Source organism: Mustela putorius, unplaced genomic scaffold (genome assembly GCF_011764305.1).
Source record: "Mustela putorius furo isolate JIRA1106 unplaced genomic scaffold, ASM1176430v1.1 tig00000098_pilon_pilon_pilon, whole genome shotgun sequence".
NCBI lineage: Eukaryota > Metazoa > Chordata > Mammalia > Carnivora > Mustelidae > Mustela > Mustela putorius.
In genome coordinates, this window is record NW_025421282.1 from 78,970 (window position 1) to 96,965 (window position 17,996).

Genomic DNA, 17,996 nt, shown 5'->3' on the forward strand with positions numbered 1-17,996 from the left:
TATATTTTTTAAATTAATTTATTTATTTTCTGCATAACAGTATTCATTATTTTTTTCACCACACCCCGTGCTCCATGTAATCCATGCCCGCTATAATACCCACCACCTGGTACCCCCAACCTCCCACCCCCATGCCACTTCAAATGCCTCAGATTGTTTTTCAAGCAAAGACCCTACCAAAAAGGAGAATTTCAGAGCAATATCACTGATGAATATAGATGCTAAGATTCTCAAGAAGATCCTAACAAACAGGTTCCTATAGCACATTAAAAAGATTATCCACCATGACCAGGTGGGATTCATCCCTGGCCTACAAGGATGGTTAAACGTTCACAAATCAAACAATGTGATAGACAAATTAATTTGAGAAGAGAAGAACCACATGATCCTCTCAATTGATGAAGAAAAAGCATTTGACAAATTCCACCATCCGTTCTTGATTAAATTGATTCAAAGTATAGGGATAGAGGGAACATTCCTGGACTTCATCAAATATATCTATGAAAGACCCAAAGCAAATATCATCCTCAATGGGATAAAGTTTTCAGCATTCCGGTTGAGATCAGGAACAAGACAAGGATGCCCACTTTCACCCCTCTTGTTCAACATAGTATTAGAAGTCCTAGCAACAGGAATCAGACAACAAAGAGAAATAAAAGGTGCCCTCAGATTCTTTTTCAGAGTCCATAGTCTCTCATATTTCCCCTCCTCTTCCAATTTCCCTCCACTCCCTTCTCCTCTCCATCTCCCCTTGTCCTCCATGCTATTTGTTATACTCCACACAGAAGTGAAACCATATGATAATTAACTCTCTCTGCTTGATTTATTTCACTCAGCAGAATCTCTTCCAGTCCCGTCCATGTTGCTACCAAAATTGAGTATTCATCCTTTCTAAATGGAGGCATAATTCTCCTTAGTGTATATGGACCACATCTTCCTTATCCATTCTTCTGTTGAAGGGCATCTTCGTTCTTTCCACAGTTTGGCAAGCGTGGCCATTGCTGCTATACATTTGGGCTACAGACGGCCCTTCTTTTCACAGCATCTATATCTTTGGGGTAAAAATGTAGGAGTGTAATTGCAGGGTTATATTGAAGTTCTATTTTTAATTTCTTGAGGAATCTCTACACTGTTCTCCAAAGCGACTGCACCAACTGGAATTCCCACCCACAGTGTAAGAGGATTCCTCTTTCTCCACATCCTCTCCAATACATGTTGTTTCCTATCTTGCTAATTTAGGCCATCCTAACTGGTGTAAAGTGACATCTTAATGTGGTTTTCATTTGAATATCCCTGATACCTAGTGATGATGGACATTTTTTCAGGTTTCTGGTAGCCATTTGTATGTCTTCATTGAAGAAGTGTATTTTCATGTCTTCTGCCCATTTTTTGATATGATTATCTGTTTTGTTTGTGTTGAGTTTGAGGAGTTCTTCATAGATCCTTGATATCAACCTTTTGTCTGTCCTGTCATTTGCCAATATCTTATCTTATTCCATGGGTTGCCACTTTTCTTTCTTTATGGTTTCCTATGCAGTGCAGAATCTTTTGATTTTGGTGAATTCCCGAAGTTTATTTTGGCTTTTTTTTTCCTTTGGTTTGGAGGCATGTCTTGAAAGAATTCACTGTGGCTGATATTGAAGAGATACTGCCTATGTTCTCCTCTAGGATTCTGATGGATTCCTGTCTCACGTTGAAGTCTTTTATCCATTATGAGTTTATCTTTGTGTATGGTGTAAGAGGCTGGTCGAATTTCATTCTTCTAAATAGAGCTGCCCAGTTTCCTCTGCAACATTTATTGAAGAGACTGTCTTTTTTCCACTGTATATTTTTCCTGCTTTCTTGAAGACTATTTGGCCATGGAGTTGATGGTCCATATCTGAGCTGTCTACTGTGTTCCACTGGTCTATGGGTCTGTTTTTATGCTGGTCCCATGCTGTCATGGTGATCATGGAGGCTCTCCTGGGACTTGGGACTTAAGCCCCTGTCTCTAGCTGCTCCAATTCCCACAATTTCCCCCCGCGATCCCTTGCTCTTTTGGAGTGCTTTCGACCAGTCTCCAAGTTAATGCTGGTCCCCAGAAGCAGGGCACTCTTGCTCGTATTGGGGTATTACTTTCCAACCAATCACCTTTGGTGGCTCCCTCCCCCTTTTGTTTATCTTCCGATATCAGTCGCCATTCCCACTCTGCTTTACTTGCCCACTGGTGTCTTCTGCCCCAGTAGAGATCCAACGTGTATAATTCTGATCTCAGGCTGATTTCATGGGTGATTGGAGTTCTTTGGTAGGTAATCAGCTCACTTTGGAGTAAGGGCTGAAAAGGCGCCTCCTCTTACTTCCCTGCCATCTTGTCCCTCTGAATACCCAACTTTTCTATTAACATAGATGGGACAGGAGGAGGTTAAGCTGAGTGAAATAAGTCAAGCAGAGAAAGTCAATTATCATATGGTTTCACTTACTTGTGTAACATAAGGAATATCACGGAGGACATTCGGAGAAGGAAAGGAAATGTGATTTGGGATAAATCGGACGGGGAGATGAACCATGAGAGACTGTGGACTCTTAGAAATAAAATTAGGGTTTTGGAGGGGAGGGGAGTGGGGGGATGGGTGAGCCTGGTAGTGGGTATTAAGGAGGGCATGTATTATATGGAGCACTAGGTATGGTTTATAAACAATGAATCTTGGAACACTCAAAAAATAAAATTAAAAAAATTAAATGTGACTTTACTACAGATCAGAGAGGGAATCACAATGGAGATTCTCAACCATTCTTACATCAGAGCTCACAATGGCACTCTATCTCTGAAGAGCAGTATAAATAAGGTAGACAGGATTTGAGCCTTAAGTCAGAGTTCTTCCTGCTTCAGCCATACCTGGCAGCCTTGGCCTGTGCCCCCCTCCCCAGATGCCCTTTCTGGTGGCCCTGAGCTAGTGGGGACCACATGGTCATATGGAGATGGGAAGCTTCACACCCCTATTGATGATGGCGCTATTGTATTGTTCTCACCAGTCCAACAACACAATTTCTGAGTGAAATAAACAGCAGTTTCTTGACCTTCCTAAGATTTGAAATCATCTTGAGTCATCTATTAGAAATATGATTTCAACATGTCTTCTTTTTTCTGAAAAAAAAAGAAAGAAAGAAAGAAAGAAAGAAAGAAAGAAAGAAAAAAGAAAGAAAGAAAGAAAGAAAGAAACCCAAATAGTAATCATGGCTTCCTGAGCACCTGCTCTTGAGAGCCATAACAGTGGCTCTTTGTGGAATTGTCCCTCATAAACTTCTAAACTGTGATGTAGGTATTTTAGTAGGCACATTTTCTAGGTGGTTAGATAGGGGCTTAGAGATGACTCCAGTAAGAGTGAATTTTAGTGTCAGAAACCTAAATGGCATCCCCAAACTGATTCAAAATCCCTTGTTATTCCATACATGGTACTATTTCCCTCCTATCCATGTGGTCTTCTCAATCTGAAAACATCTCAAGTCTCAGGGTTTTCTTGCATGGCCAACTGGAACAGATTCATCTGACTTTTAACCTCTGCCCATCATGATCATTAAGATAATTATCTCAGTGGAGGACCTCCAGTAAGATACTCAAAGATCTTTAAGAATACAGACATTATAATACTTTTCTGATATTAAAGTAACTGAAATTACCTTTTAAAAATTAATTAACACTCTGGTATGTTCAGAATGTTCTATAAGACAGATCTGAGATACAAATAAGATGCTGCACATTGGAAATGCCTTCTGCTTGGCACTGCACTGAACCATAGCTTGTGTTTACAATTCCATCCCCTCCCTAGAGGTCCCCAAGCCCTCTTGATGAGGATTTCTGGAGCCACAATGCAGCATTCAACCTTCCCCATAGAAAGAAGAAGTGCCTGTTGAGTCTGCCCAGAAACCCCACATGAGAATCAATGTGCTTGGCCCTCGAGGGAATTCTGATTTATAGGCTGCCTGGGCACTAGTGCTGTGTCTGACAGAGCCTGTGCCTCGATCTGGTGTCAGCCACCCAGAGATCAGGGCCCATATCCATCATATCAGCCCGGCCATGGCCCAACTCCGCCCTCTCTACCCATTCTTGGTATTCAGGCAATAGGGGACCCAGTAGCACAATAGAGAACTGCTTCTTATCCATGGCAGGAAACCTGGCTGTTGGGGTGGGTGTCCAACTCTCAGAGTGGGAGCCAGATGCTTTGCTAATGAGACCACCACCACTCCTGAAGGCCGCCCTGTATACAAACAGCCATTGTGACCCAGAGCCTGAGCATGCTTTCAAACAAGCCCTCTCAGTTGGAACACCAGGATCCCACATTGCAAGCCTGGTATGCCCCAAGGACCAAATCCTAACCCTTGGTGGTATTTTATCAGGAGACCAGACTCAAAGCCTGTCTCTGGAATCCCTGTTTTGGGGCACCCCTAAGATGGAAAACAGCACTCTTTCCTTCCCCGAAAAAGCCACCAATTTATGGAGAGCCACCAGGATACTTAGAGGGAAAAGTCCCCATAGACCCATGAGACCACACCTGCATTCCGAGGCCATCCTGGACACACAATCCAGATAGAAAAGTCTCTACTAGGGCCTTCCAGTCACCCGATTTACAGTTCCTGATGTGCTGCCCTCTAGATCTATGCATTGGGCCTGTGATCACATCGCCACTAACCCTAAACTGAATTTGTGTTTGCAGACTTTTCTCCCAAAACTATGGCTCACATTCCCTCCAGGATGGGGTTTCTGGAGCCACACCCCGGGACTGTGCCTGCCATCTCCAAGGAAACTGTGCCCTTCACAGTTTTCCTAACCTTCCAGATTAGGAGAAACCTGCACGGCCCCTGAGCAATAACCAATATTGGCAGCCACTCTGCATGCAAATGTGCAGTCTGATTTCACCTGATCACCTACATCTAGGCAGACACCCAAGTGTCAATGGTCCTGAGTCAGAAGACTGAAACGGACCTCACCCATAGGACCTCATTGGAACCCTAGATTAGGTTTTCAGGCATCTGTCCTCAGGGGCCTGTTATGGAATACCAACATATGATACAACATGTGGTCCCTGAGCCACACAACAGAACATCTCCTGTTCCCAGAAGGAAACCGTGCTCTTCGACCTGTGCCAAAATCTCAAGGTAGCAGAATCCTGCATGGCTCCTTAACCTCCAGCACATTCTAAGATCCATCTGGTAACAAACCAGCATTGTGACCCATCTGCAAGAGTTTCCATGTCAACTCAAGGTCTTGGTACTTTGCCCCAGAGCCACCAGAAGGACCTGCCATGTTCCTCAGCTGCAATGATCAATGGAGGTGTGCTTTAAAGGCATCCATGCAGGAGAGATCTGCTACCCAAACTTTGCACATGGATGCCCCTGGAGCAAACAACTCAGACTCCCCCTGTCCAGTCGAAAGAAATCTTGCTGTTTGGAGCTTCTCACAAGCCTCAACGTGGGAAATCGTCCATGACCTCTTGTCACCACCCCTTCATTTGTCAGTCATCATAGATAAAAACTCCAGTGTGAGCAAACATCTGACATCTGCCCTTATTCAGGTGCTTGATATCTCGTATAAGCTGCTGCACATTGGAACTGCCTTCAGCTTAGCACTGAATTGAATTGTAACTTATGTTTACAATTCCAACCTCACCCTACTGGTCCCCAAATTTTCTTGATAGGGAATTCTGGAGCCAAAATGCAGAATACTGCCTTCCCAGTAGAAAGAAGAAGGGCCTGGTGAGTCTGCCCAGAAACCCCACATGAGGGTCAATCTGCTTGGCCCTGGAGGGAACCCTGATTTATAGGTATCCCTGGCCACTAGTGCTGTGTCTGACTGAGCCTTAGCCTCGACCTAATGTCACCCACCTAGACAGTGGGCCCAATATCCAGCATGTGAGACAGGCCATGGCCCACGTCCATCATCTCTACCCATCCTAGGTATTCATGCACGTGTCCCCAGACCTCTGCTGGATTCCCTGCCAATGGGGGAACCTGAAGCACAATAGAGAACTTGTCCTTCCCCATGGCAGGAAACCAAACTGTTGAGATGGCTGTCCAACTCTCAATGTGGAAGCCAGCTGCATGGCCAGTGAGAGCAGGCCCACTGAGGGCTGCCCTGGGCACAACCATGCATGCTGACCCTTACCTTGGCATACTTTCAAACAAGCCCTCTCAGTAGCACCACCAGGATCCCGCATTGCAGTCCTGGTATGTCCCTAGGCCCAAATCTTAACCTTGGTGGCATTTTCCAGGCACCTAGTCCCAGTGCCCGTCTCTGGAATCCCTATATTGGGCACCCCTAAGATGGGAAAAAACAGCACTCTTCCCTGAGTAAGCCACCAAATGATGGGGAGCCGCCAGGACCCTTAAAGAGAAAAATTCTCCCATGGACCGATGAAACCACACCTGCATTCTGAGGCCATCCTGGACATACAATCCAGATACAAAAATCTGTGCTAGGGCCTTCAAGTCACCCAATTTACCTTTCCTGATGAGCCACACTCCAGGTCTATGCATTGGGCCTACTATCACCTCGCCAATAACCCTAACCAGAGTTTGTGTTTGCAGACTTATCTTCCAAAACCATGGATTACATGCACTCCAGGATGGGGTCTCTGGAGCCACACCACAGGACTGTCCTGCCATTCCCTAGGAAACTGTGCCGGTCACAGTTGCCCAAATCCTGCACCTGAGAAAAACCTGTAAGGACCCTGAGCATACCCCAATAATCAAGGTCGATCTGGACACAAATGTGCAGTATGAAACACCCTGATCACTTCCATCCAGGCAGACACCCAAGTCAATTGGCCTTAGTCACAATATTGAACCTGACATGCCCCTAGGACTTCATTGGTACCCTAGATTATGTTTTCAGGCACCTGTCCTCAGAGGCCTGTTCTGGAATACCAACTTATGATACAATATGTGGTCCCTGAGCCCCACAACAACAGAACATCTCCTGTCCCCAGAAGGAAACCTTGCTCTTGCACCTGTGTCAAACCCTCAGGTTAGATGAATCCTGCATGGCCCCTTAGCCACCAGCACATTCTAAGATATCCCTTGTAACAAACCAGCATTGTGCCCAATTTACATGAGACTCCATGTCAACTCAAGGCCTTGGTACTACGCCCCATAGCCACCACAACAAACCTGCCATGTTCCTCAGCTGCAATGGTCAATGCAGGTGTGCTTTCCAGGCATCCATGAGGGAGTGCTCTGCTACACAAATTTCCCTCATGGGGGACCCTGGAGAAAAAAAAACCAGACTCCCCCTGTCTGGTAGAAGGAAACCTTGCTGTTTGGATCATCTCAGAAGCCCTAGCATGGTAAATCCTCCATTGCCTCTTGACGCCACCCCTCCATTTGTTGGTCATCATAGACAAAAACTCCAGTGTGAGCAAACATCTGACATCCGCCCTTACTCAGGTGTTGGATAGCTCCAATCAGCCACTGCACATTGGAACTGTTTTTCGCTTGGCACTGAATTTAACATTAGCGTGTGTTTACCATTCCATCCTCACGCTCCTGGTCCACAAACACTCTTGAGAGGAAATTCTGTAGCCACAACGCAGCATTCTGCCTGCCCCAAGAAAGAAGAATAGCCTGGTAAGTCTTCCCAGTAACCCCACATCATGATCCACCTGCAGGGCCCTCGACGACACCCTAATGTCATAGGCCACCATGGGAACTAAGGCTCTGTCTGACACAGCCTGCACCACGACCTTTAGTCAGCCACCCAGACAGTGGGTCCCATATACTAAAGATGGGACATGTTGTGGCCCAAAGCCGTCATCTCTACTCAACCTGGATATTCAGGCATCTGTGCCTAGCCCTTAGCTCAAATCCTACCCTATGAGGGAACCTGAAGTACAAGGGTACACCTCCTTCCTGATGGCAGGAAATCTGGCTGGTGAGATGGGAGAGTGGGAACCAGCTGCATGGACATGAGACCACGACCACACATTGGAGCTGCCCTGGGCACAAACAGGCTTTGTGACCTTCAGCGTGAGCCTGCTTTCAAAGAAACCAGCTGGACCAGGAGCCGGCAGAGTGGGCCTTCCAGGTGCCTAGAGGCAAATCTTCACACTTGGTGGTGTTTTTCTGGCGCTGAGACCCAGAAACTGTCTCTGGAATCCCTCTAGTGGGGATCCATTGAGACGGAAAACAGCAGTCTTCCTTTCCCCCAGAGACACAAACTCTTGGGAGCTGGGCAGAAACCCCAGAGATGAAGAATGTTCCATGGCCCCATGAAGCCATCCCTACATTTGGCCACCGTTATGGACACACAATCCAGACAGAAAAGTCTACCCACCGCCTCCATGACACCTTAATTTCACTACAGAATGAGCTGCCCTCAGATCCTGCAGATCAGGGCTGTGATCACCTCGGGCCTGACCCTAACCCTAGTTCGCATTGGCAGATTTCTGTCTCCAAAATCCTGCCCTCATGCCATCCAGAATTGGGCCTCTGGTGCCACACCATAAGACTGTGACTTCCCTCCCAAAAGAAACTCTGCCCTTCACTGTTGCCCAAACACTGAAGATTAGGAGCAAAGTACAAAGCCCCTGAGCCCACCTCAAATTCAAAGAAAGCTCTGGAACCAAGTGCACATTCTGACACACAATGAACACTTGTCTCCAGGCAGACATTCAAGTCAAAGGCCCTGAGTAGAAGTTTGAACCTAACATACCCCAAGGACTTCATTGACCCTAGCTTAGGTTTTCAGGCGCCCGTCCTGAGAGGCCTGTTCTCCAAAACCAACTTATATTCCAACATGTGGTCCCTAAGAAACACAACAGAACCACTGCTGTTCCCAGAAAGATACCTTGCTCTTGGTAGCTGTGTCCAAGACTCAGTGTAGGAGAATCCTGCATGGCCCTTTACCACCCCAACTTTCTAACGTCTCCCTGGATACAAACCAGCATTGTGATCCAACAGCATGAAAGTCCATGTCAACTCAGCCCCCTTGGAACTTGGCTCCAGGACCAGCAGATCGAACCTGCCATGTTCCTCAACTACAATGGTCAATGAAGGTGTGCTTTCCAGTCATCCATGAGGGAGTACTCTGCTACCCAACCTTTCCATATGGGGGACCCTGGAGCAAACAAACCAGACTCCTCTGTCCGGTTGAAGGAAACCTTGCTGTTTGGAGCATCTCACAAGCCCCAGTGTGGGAAATCCTCCATGGCTTCTTGATGCCATTGCTCCATTTCTAGGTCATCACAGACACAATCTCCTGCGTGAGCAAACATCTGACATCTGCCCTTACTCAGGAGCTAGATGTCTCGAATCATCCACTGCAAACTGGAAGTGCCTTCTGTTTGTCACTGAATTGAACCATAGCTTGTGTTTACAATTCCATCCTCAACTTCCTGGTCCCCAAGCCATCCTGATAGGGAATTCTGGAGCCATAACACAGCATTCTGCCTGCCCCACAGAAAGAAGTGGCTGGTGAGTCTGACCAGAAATCCCACACGAGGAACCACCTGCATGGCCCTCGACAGCACCATAATAAACAGGCTGCCATGGGCACTAAGACTCTGTCTGACACAGCCTGAGCCACGACCTCCAGTCAGCCACGCAGAGAGTGGGCTCCATATCCTGCAGCTGGACCTGCCATGGCCCAAAGCCATCATCTCTACACAACCTGGGTATTCAGGCATCTGTTCCCAGACCATAGCTCAAATCTCAAATCCCTGGCTATGGTGTAACCTGAAGCACAGAATGAGTCCTCCTTTCTGATGGCAGGAAACCTGGCTGATGGGATGGGTGTCTAACTCTCAGAGTGGGAACTAGCTGCATGGCCCATTAGACCATGGCCATTCATGGGAGCCGCCCTGGGCACAAACAGGCATTGTGATCGTCAGTGGGAGTCTGCTTTCAAACAAACCCCCTCAGAACCTGGCCCAGGAGCCCGCAGAGTGGGGCTTCCAGATCCCTAGGGCCAAATTCTCACCATCGTTCGTGTTTTCCTGGCGACCAGACCAAGAACCCGTCTCTAATCCCTCTTTTGGGGGTGCCCTGAGACAGAAAACAGTAGTCTTCCCTTCTCCCAGAAACACAAAACACTTGGGAGCTGAGAATAATCCCCAGCGACGAAGAATTTACCATGGCCTCATGAAGCCATCCCTACCTTTTGTGACTGTCCTGGACACATAACCGACAGAAAAGCCTGCACTACTGCCTCCATGATAGTGTAATTTCAGTACACTATGAGCTGCCCACAGGGCCTGCATTTCGGGCCTGTGATCACCTTGGCCCTCACATTAACCCTAATTCCCAAAGCCCTGGTCCAGAAGCCCTCCAGGATGGGGTCTCTGGAGCCAAACCAGATGATTGTGCCTACGTACTCAAAGGAAACTCTGCCCTTCACTGTTGCCCAAACCCTGAAGATTAGTAGCAATATGCAAAACCCCTGAGCGCACCTCAATTCTGAGGAAAACTCTGGACCCAAATGCGCATTCTGATACACCATGAGCACCTATTTCCAGGCAGATATCCACGTCAAAGGCCCTGAGTCAGACGACTGAACCTGACATGCCCCTAAGACTTCATTGATACCATAGCTTATATTTTCAGGCGCCTGTCCCCAGAGGCCTTTTTTCCAAAACCAACTTATATTCCAACATATGGTCTGTGAGCCACACAACAGAACCCCTCCTGTCCCCAGTAAAAAAACCTTTCTCTTGGTAGATATGTCCAAGACTCAGTGGAGGAGAATCCTGCATGGCCCCTACCACTCAAACATTCTAACGTTTCCCTGGATACAAACCATCATTATGATCCAACAGCATGGAACTCCATGTCAACTCAGGCTGCTTGGAATTTCGCCTCAGAGCCACCAATGGAACCTGCTTTGTTCCTCAGCTGCAATGGTCAATGGAGGTGTGCTTTCCAGGCATCCATGTGAGAGATCTCTGCTACCCAAACTTTCACTATGGGGATCCTGGAGCCAACAAACCAGACTCCCCCCCCTGTCCAGTACAAGGAAACCTTGCTGTTTGGAGCATCCCACAAGCCACAGTGTGGGAAATCCTCCATGGCATCTTGCGCCACCACTCCATTAGTCGGTCATCATAGTCACAACTACAGTGTGAGCTAACTTCAGACATCTGCCCTTACTCAGGTGCTGGATATCTCGAATCAGCCACTGCACACGGGGACTGCCTTCTGCTTCGCACTGAATTTAACCGTAGCTTGTGTTTACAATTCCATCCTCAATTCCATCCGTCCCCAAGGCCTCATGATAGGGAATCTGGTAACACAATGCAGAATTTGCCTGCCCAACAGAAAGAAGTGCCTGGTGATTCTGCCCAGAAACTCCATATGAGAATACAAAGGCATGGCCCTCGATGGTACCCTAATATCATCGGCCACCATGGGCAATCAGGCTTGGTCTGACACAGCCTGAGCCACGACCTCTAATCAGCCACACAGACAGTTTGCCCATATCCTGCAGGTGGGACCTGTTGTGGCCAGAAGCCATCACATATACTCAACCTGGATATTCAGTCATCTCTCTTTCAGACTGTAGCTCAAATCCCTGCTTATGGGGGAACCTGAAGCACAAGAGTACTCCTCCTGCCCCATGGCAGGAATCCTGGCTGTTGAGATGGGTTTCCAACCCTCAGAGTGGGAACCAGCTGCATGGCCCATGAGACCACGGCAACTCATGTGAGCTGCCCTGGGCATAAACAGGCATTGTGACCCTCAGAGTGAGCCTGCTTTCAAACAAACCCCCTTGGTAGCTGGACAGAAAGGACAGAGGCGGGGCCTGCCAGGTCCCTAGGGCCAAATCCTCACCCTCATTCGTGTTGTCCAGGTGCCCTGAAACACCCAGAAACTGTCTCTGGAATCCCTCTTTTGGGGATCTGATGAGACGGAAAACAGCAGTCTTCCTTTCCCCAGAGACACCAAACTCTAGAGAGCTGGGCAGAATGCCCAGAGATGAAGAATCTCCCGTGGCCCCATGAAGACTCCCCTACATTTTGCGACCATCCTAGACACACAATCCAGACAGAAAAGCCTGTGATACTGCCTCCATGACACCTTAATTTCAGTACACTATGAGGTGCACTCAGGCCTGCAGATTGGGCCTGTGATCGCCTCCGCCCTCACCATAAACCTAGCTTGCATTTGCAAATTTCTGTCCCCAAGGCCCTGGACCACATGCTTTCCAGGATGGGGCCTCTGGTGCCACACCAGATGAGTATGCTTACCACCCAAAAGAAAACTCTGCCCTTCACGGTTGCTCAAACCCTGAAGATTAGAAGCAAAGTACAAATTCCCTGTGCCGACCTTAATTTCAAACAACACTCTGGACCCAAGTGCGTATTATTATTATTATTATTTTTTTATTTTCAGCATAACAGTATTCATTATTTTTTCACCACACCCAGTGCTCCATGCAATCCGTGCTCTCTATAATACCGACCACCTGTTACCCCAACCTCCCACCCACCCGCCAATTCAAAACCCTCAGATTGTTTTATAGAGTCCATAGTCTCTCATGGTTCACCTCCCCTTCCAATTTCCCCCAACTCCCTTCTCTCTAACTCCCCATGTCCTCCATGCTATTTGTTATGCTCCACAAATAAGTGAACCATATGATAATTGACACTCTCTCTCTGCTTGACTGATTTCACTCAGCATAATCTCTTCCAGTCCCGTCCATGTTGCTACAAAAGTTGGGTATGCATCCATAGTGTATATGGACCACATCTTCCTTATCCATTCGTCCGTTGAAGGGCATCTTGGTTCTTTCCATAGTTTGGCTACCGTGGCCATTGCTGCTATACTCATTGGGGTACAGATGGCCCTTCTTTTCATGACATCTGTATCTTTGGGGTAAATATCCAGAAGTGAAATTGCAGGGTCATAGGGAAATTCTATTTTTAATTTCTTGAGGCATCTCCACACTGTTCTCCAAAGAGGCTGCACCAACAAACCTGCACCAACAGTGGAAGAGGGTTCCCCTTTCTCCATATCCCCTCCAACACAAGTTGTTTCCTGTCTTGCTAATGACCATTCTAACTGGTGAAACGTGATATCTCAATGTGGTTTTAATTTGAATCTCCCTGAGGGCTAGTGATGATGAACATTTTTTTCATGTGTCTGATAGCCATTTGTATGTCTTCATTGGAGAAGTTTATGTTTATATTATATCTTCTGCCCATTTTTTGATATGATTGTCTGTTTTGTGCGTGTTGAATTTGAGGAGTTCATTATAGATCCTGGATATCAATCTTTTGTCTGCACTGTCACTTGCAAATATCTTCTCCCATTCCGTGGGTTGCACCTTTGTTTTTTTGACTTTTTCCTTCGCTGTGCAGAAGCTTTTGATTTTGATGAAGTCTGAAAGGTTTATTTTCGCTTTTGTTTCCTTTGCCTTTGGAGACATAACTTGAAAGAAGTTTGTGTGGCTGATATCGAAGAGATTGCTGCCTATGTTCTCAAGGATTCGGATGGATTCCTGTCTCACGTTGAGGTCTTTTATCCATTTTGAGTTTATCTTTGTGTACGGTGTTAGAGAATGTTCGAGTTTCATTCTTCTACACATAGCTGTCCAGTTTTCCCAGCACCATTTATTGAAGAGACTGTGTTTTTTTCCATTGTATATTTTCTCCTGTTTTGTTGAGGATTATTTGCCCATAGAGTTGAGGGTCCATATCTGGGCTCTCTACTCTGTTCCACTGGTCTATGTGTCTGTTTTAATGTCAGTACCATGCTGTTTTGGTGTCACAGCATTGTAATAAAACTTGAAATCAGGTAATGTGATGCCCCCGTTTTATTTTTGTTTTTCAACAATTCCTTAGAGATTCAGAGTCTCTTCTAATTCCATACAAGTTTTTGGATTATTTGCTCCAGCTCTTTGAGGAATACCGGTGGAATTTTGATCAGAATGGCATTAAAAGTATAGATTGCTCTAGGGCAGTATAGACAATTTAACAATGTTTATTCTTCCGATCCAAGAGTATGGAATGGCCTTCCATCTTTTTTTGTGTCTTCTTCAGTTTCTTTCATGAGTGTTCTGTAGTTCCTCAAGTACAGATCCTTTACCTCTTTGGTAAGGTTTATTCCCTGGTATCTTATGGTTCTGGTGCTATAGTAAATGAAATTGATTCTCTAATTTCCCTTTCTGTATTTTCATTGTTAGTGTATAATAAAGCCACTGATTTATGTACATTGACTTTGTATCCTGCCACGTTGCTGAATTGCTGTATGAGTTCTAGTAGTTTGGGGGTGGAGTCTTTTGGGTTTTCCATATAAAGAATCATGTCATCTGCGAAGAGAGAGAGTTTGACTTCTTCATTGCCAGCTTGGATACCTTTTATTTCTCTTTGTTGTCTGATTGCTGTTGCTAGGATTTCTAATACTATGTTGAACAAGAGTGGTAAGAGAGGGCATCCTTGACTTGGTCCTGATCTCAACGGGAAGACTGCAAGCTTTTTCCCATTGAGGATGATATTTGCTGTGGGTCTTTCATAGTTAGATTTGATGACGTTCAGGAATGTTCTTTCTATCCCTATACTTTGAAGCGTTTTTGTCAGAAACGGATGCTGGATTTTTTCAACTGCTTTTTCTGCATCGATTGAGAGGACCATGTGGTTCTTCTCTCGTCTCGTATTCATTTGTTCTATCACATTGATTGATTTGCGAATGTTGAACCATCCTTGTAGCCCAGGGATGAATCCCAACTGGCCATGGTGGATAATCTTTTTAATGGGCTGTTGGATCCTGTTTGCTAGGATCTTGCAGAATCTTAGCATCCATATACATCAGTGATTTTAGTCTGAAATTCTCCTTTTTTTTAGGGTGGTTTCCTGGTTTAGGGGTCAGGATAATGCTGGCTTCCGCTTCAATTTTTTGAAGCATCTTCAGGATAATAGGTCTTATTTCTTCTTTGAAAGTTTGATAGAATTCCCCAGGGAATCCGTCAGGTCCTAGGCTCTTGTTTTTTGGGAGATTTTTGATCACTGCTTCAAACTCGTTACTAGATATTGGTCTATTCAAGTTGTCAATTTCTTCCTGGTTCAATTTTGGGAGTTTATAGTATTCCAGGAATGCATCCATTTAATCTAGGTTTTAAGCTTATTGGCATATAACTGTTGATAATAACTTCTGATGATTGTTTCTACTTCCTTGGTGTTAGTTGTGATCTCTCCCTTTTCATTCATAATTTTATGAATTTGGGCTTTCTCTCTTTTCTTTTGGATTAGTGTGGCCAGTGGTCTATCTATTTTATTGATACTTTCAAAAAAACAGCTTCTAGTTTCATTAGTACGTTCTATTGTATCTCTGGTTTCTACCTCATTGATCTCAGCTCTAATCTTGATTATTTCTCTTCTTATGTGTGGAGTTGGTTTGATTTGTTGTTGATTCTCCAGTTCCTTAAGGCGTAGAGTCAGCTGCTGTGTTCTGGATTTTTCAATTTTTTTGAGGGAGGGCTGGATGGCTATATATTTCCCCCTTAGGACCACCTTTGCTCTATCCCATAAATTTTGGACCGAAGGGTCTTCATTCTCATTGGTTTCCATGATTTTTTTTCAGTTATTCTTTGATCTCCTGCTTGATCCAAGCATACTTAAGCAAGGTGGGCTTTAGCTTCCAGGTGTTTGAGTTCCTTCTGAATTTTACCTTGTGATTGAGCTCCAGTTTCAAAGCATTGTGATCTGAGAAAATGCAGGGAATCTTCTCAGTCTTTTGGTATAGGTTGAGTCCTGATTTGTAACCCAGTTTGTGGTATATTCTTGAGAAGGTTTCATGTGCACTTAGATGAATTAGTATTCTGTTGTTTTAGGGTGGAATGTTCTGTATATATCTATGTGGTCCATCTGGTCCAATGTGTCATTCAATGCTTTTGTTTCTTTATTGCTTTTTTCTGCTTTGATGATCTGTCTATTTCTGAGGGAGACGAGTTAAGATCTCCTACAATTAGTGTATTCATATCAATATGACCCTTTATCTTCATTAACAGTTTTATTATTGCCTGCTCCCATATTGGGGACAAAGATATTTACAATTGTTAGATCATCTTGGTGGATAGTCTCTTTAAGAATGATGTAGTGTCCTTCTGCATCTCTGACTACAGTCTTTAGTTTAAAGTCTAATTTATCTGATACAAGAATTGCTACCCCAGCCTTCTTTTGAGGCCCATTGGCATGAAAGATGCTTCTCCATCCCTTCACTATCAGTCTGCATGTATCTTTAGTTTCAAAATGGTTCTCTTGTAGACAATACATGGATGGGTCCTGTAGTTTTATCCAATCTGCAACCCTATGTCATTTTATGGGTGCATTTAGGCCATTCACATTGAGACTGATTATTGATAGATACGTTTTTTATTGACATCGAGTTACCTTTGACGTCTTTCTTTCTGTAGACTGTCTCTATATTTCTGTTCAATGCTATTCTTAGGGTTTTTTCCTCTTTTATAGAACCCCCTTTAATACTTCCTGCAGTGACGGCTTGGAGGTTGCATAGTCTTTTAAGCCTTGCCGGTCTTGGAAACTCTATAACTCCCCATTCATTTTGAATGTCAGTCTTGCTGGATAAAGTATTCTTGGCTGCATGTTCTTCTCATTTAATGCCCTGAATATATCTTGCCAGATCTTTCTGGCTTGCCAGGTCTCTGTGGACAGGTCTGATGTTATTCTGATGGGTTTTCCTCTGTAAGAAAGGAGCCACTTTGTCCTAGCAGCTTTAATGAGATTATACCTACAATTATGATTCCTCAATTTGACTACCAGGTGTTGTGATGGTTTTTTGGAATGTATAATCTTGGGTGGAGACCGTTCAGACTCTAGTACATGAACGCAGATTCCATTCGGGAGTTTGGGAAAATTTTCATTAAGAACTTGTTCCACTATATCTTCTAGACTTCTTTCTTTCTCCTCCCCTTCAGGGATTCCAATAATTCTGACTTTAAAGGTTTCATGGCATCATTTATTTCCCTGATTCTGTTTTCATGGTTTCTAAGCTGTTTGTTCCAGGCCTCCTCCTGATCCTTTCTCTGTATCTGTTTGTCCTCCAGATCACTAATTCTAACTTCTGTCTCAGTTACCCTAGCTTTGAGAGAATTTAGATTAGATTGGAACTCATTGAGAGCATTGTGAAACTCAGCCCTGGTAGCTTTAAGCTCCGCCCTAACATTGTGAACATCATCTCTCTTCACTTTCAGCTCAGCCCTAATCAATTCCGTTTGGTCATCCATGGCTTTCTCCAACCTAGCTATTGCCTGGATAATAGTTAGCCTGAATTCTCTTTCCGACATATTGTCTATGTTGATAGCCATTAGCTCTGTTGCTGAAGGTCCATCCTCTATATTTTTCTACTGTTGGGCATTCCTCCTCCTAGTCATTTTGGTGAGAGATGACTGAATAGATGTAGCTGGATGTATTGAAAGTGTTACACTCAAGGTGCACCCTGGAACACTTCTGAGCAATCAGGATTTCCTACCCAAATGAGAGACAAAAAAAAGAAAAAGAAAAAAAGAGAGAGACAGAAAAGAAAGGGAAGATGAAAGAGAAGGTTCATCCCAGATGAGCCCCAAGGTAAGATTTATGAAGTAGACAAACAAAAACAAACAAAAAGACTGATAAATGTATATGACAACAGAAGAAAAAATATATATGCAAATAAAGGAAGAACCTCGTCCAAAAGAACCCCAAGTGTAAGATTTATATACTATCAGGACAAACACAAAAACACAGAAACACTGGCAGAAGAAAAACATGGGAAAGTGGTTATAAATTCTCAGTGTGAGCCAAGAAGATTGTTTTGCTTCTTCTTGGATGTATCTTGATATCTTTGTTAAAGGACTCATGTTTCCTAAGATAAAGGGGGATTAAAAATTTCTTTAGCTATAGGAGAGTATTGGTTGGGGAAAGGGGAGTACTTTGAAGTTTAATTCTATCTGAATTTAGGGAAATAAAAATAAAAAGGAATAAACTGGACTAAAGTAAACTAAAATTTAAAAAAATAAATTCAAAAAATAGAAATTC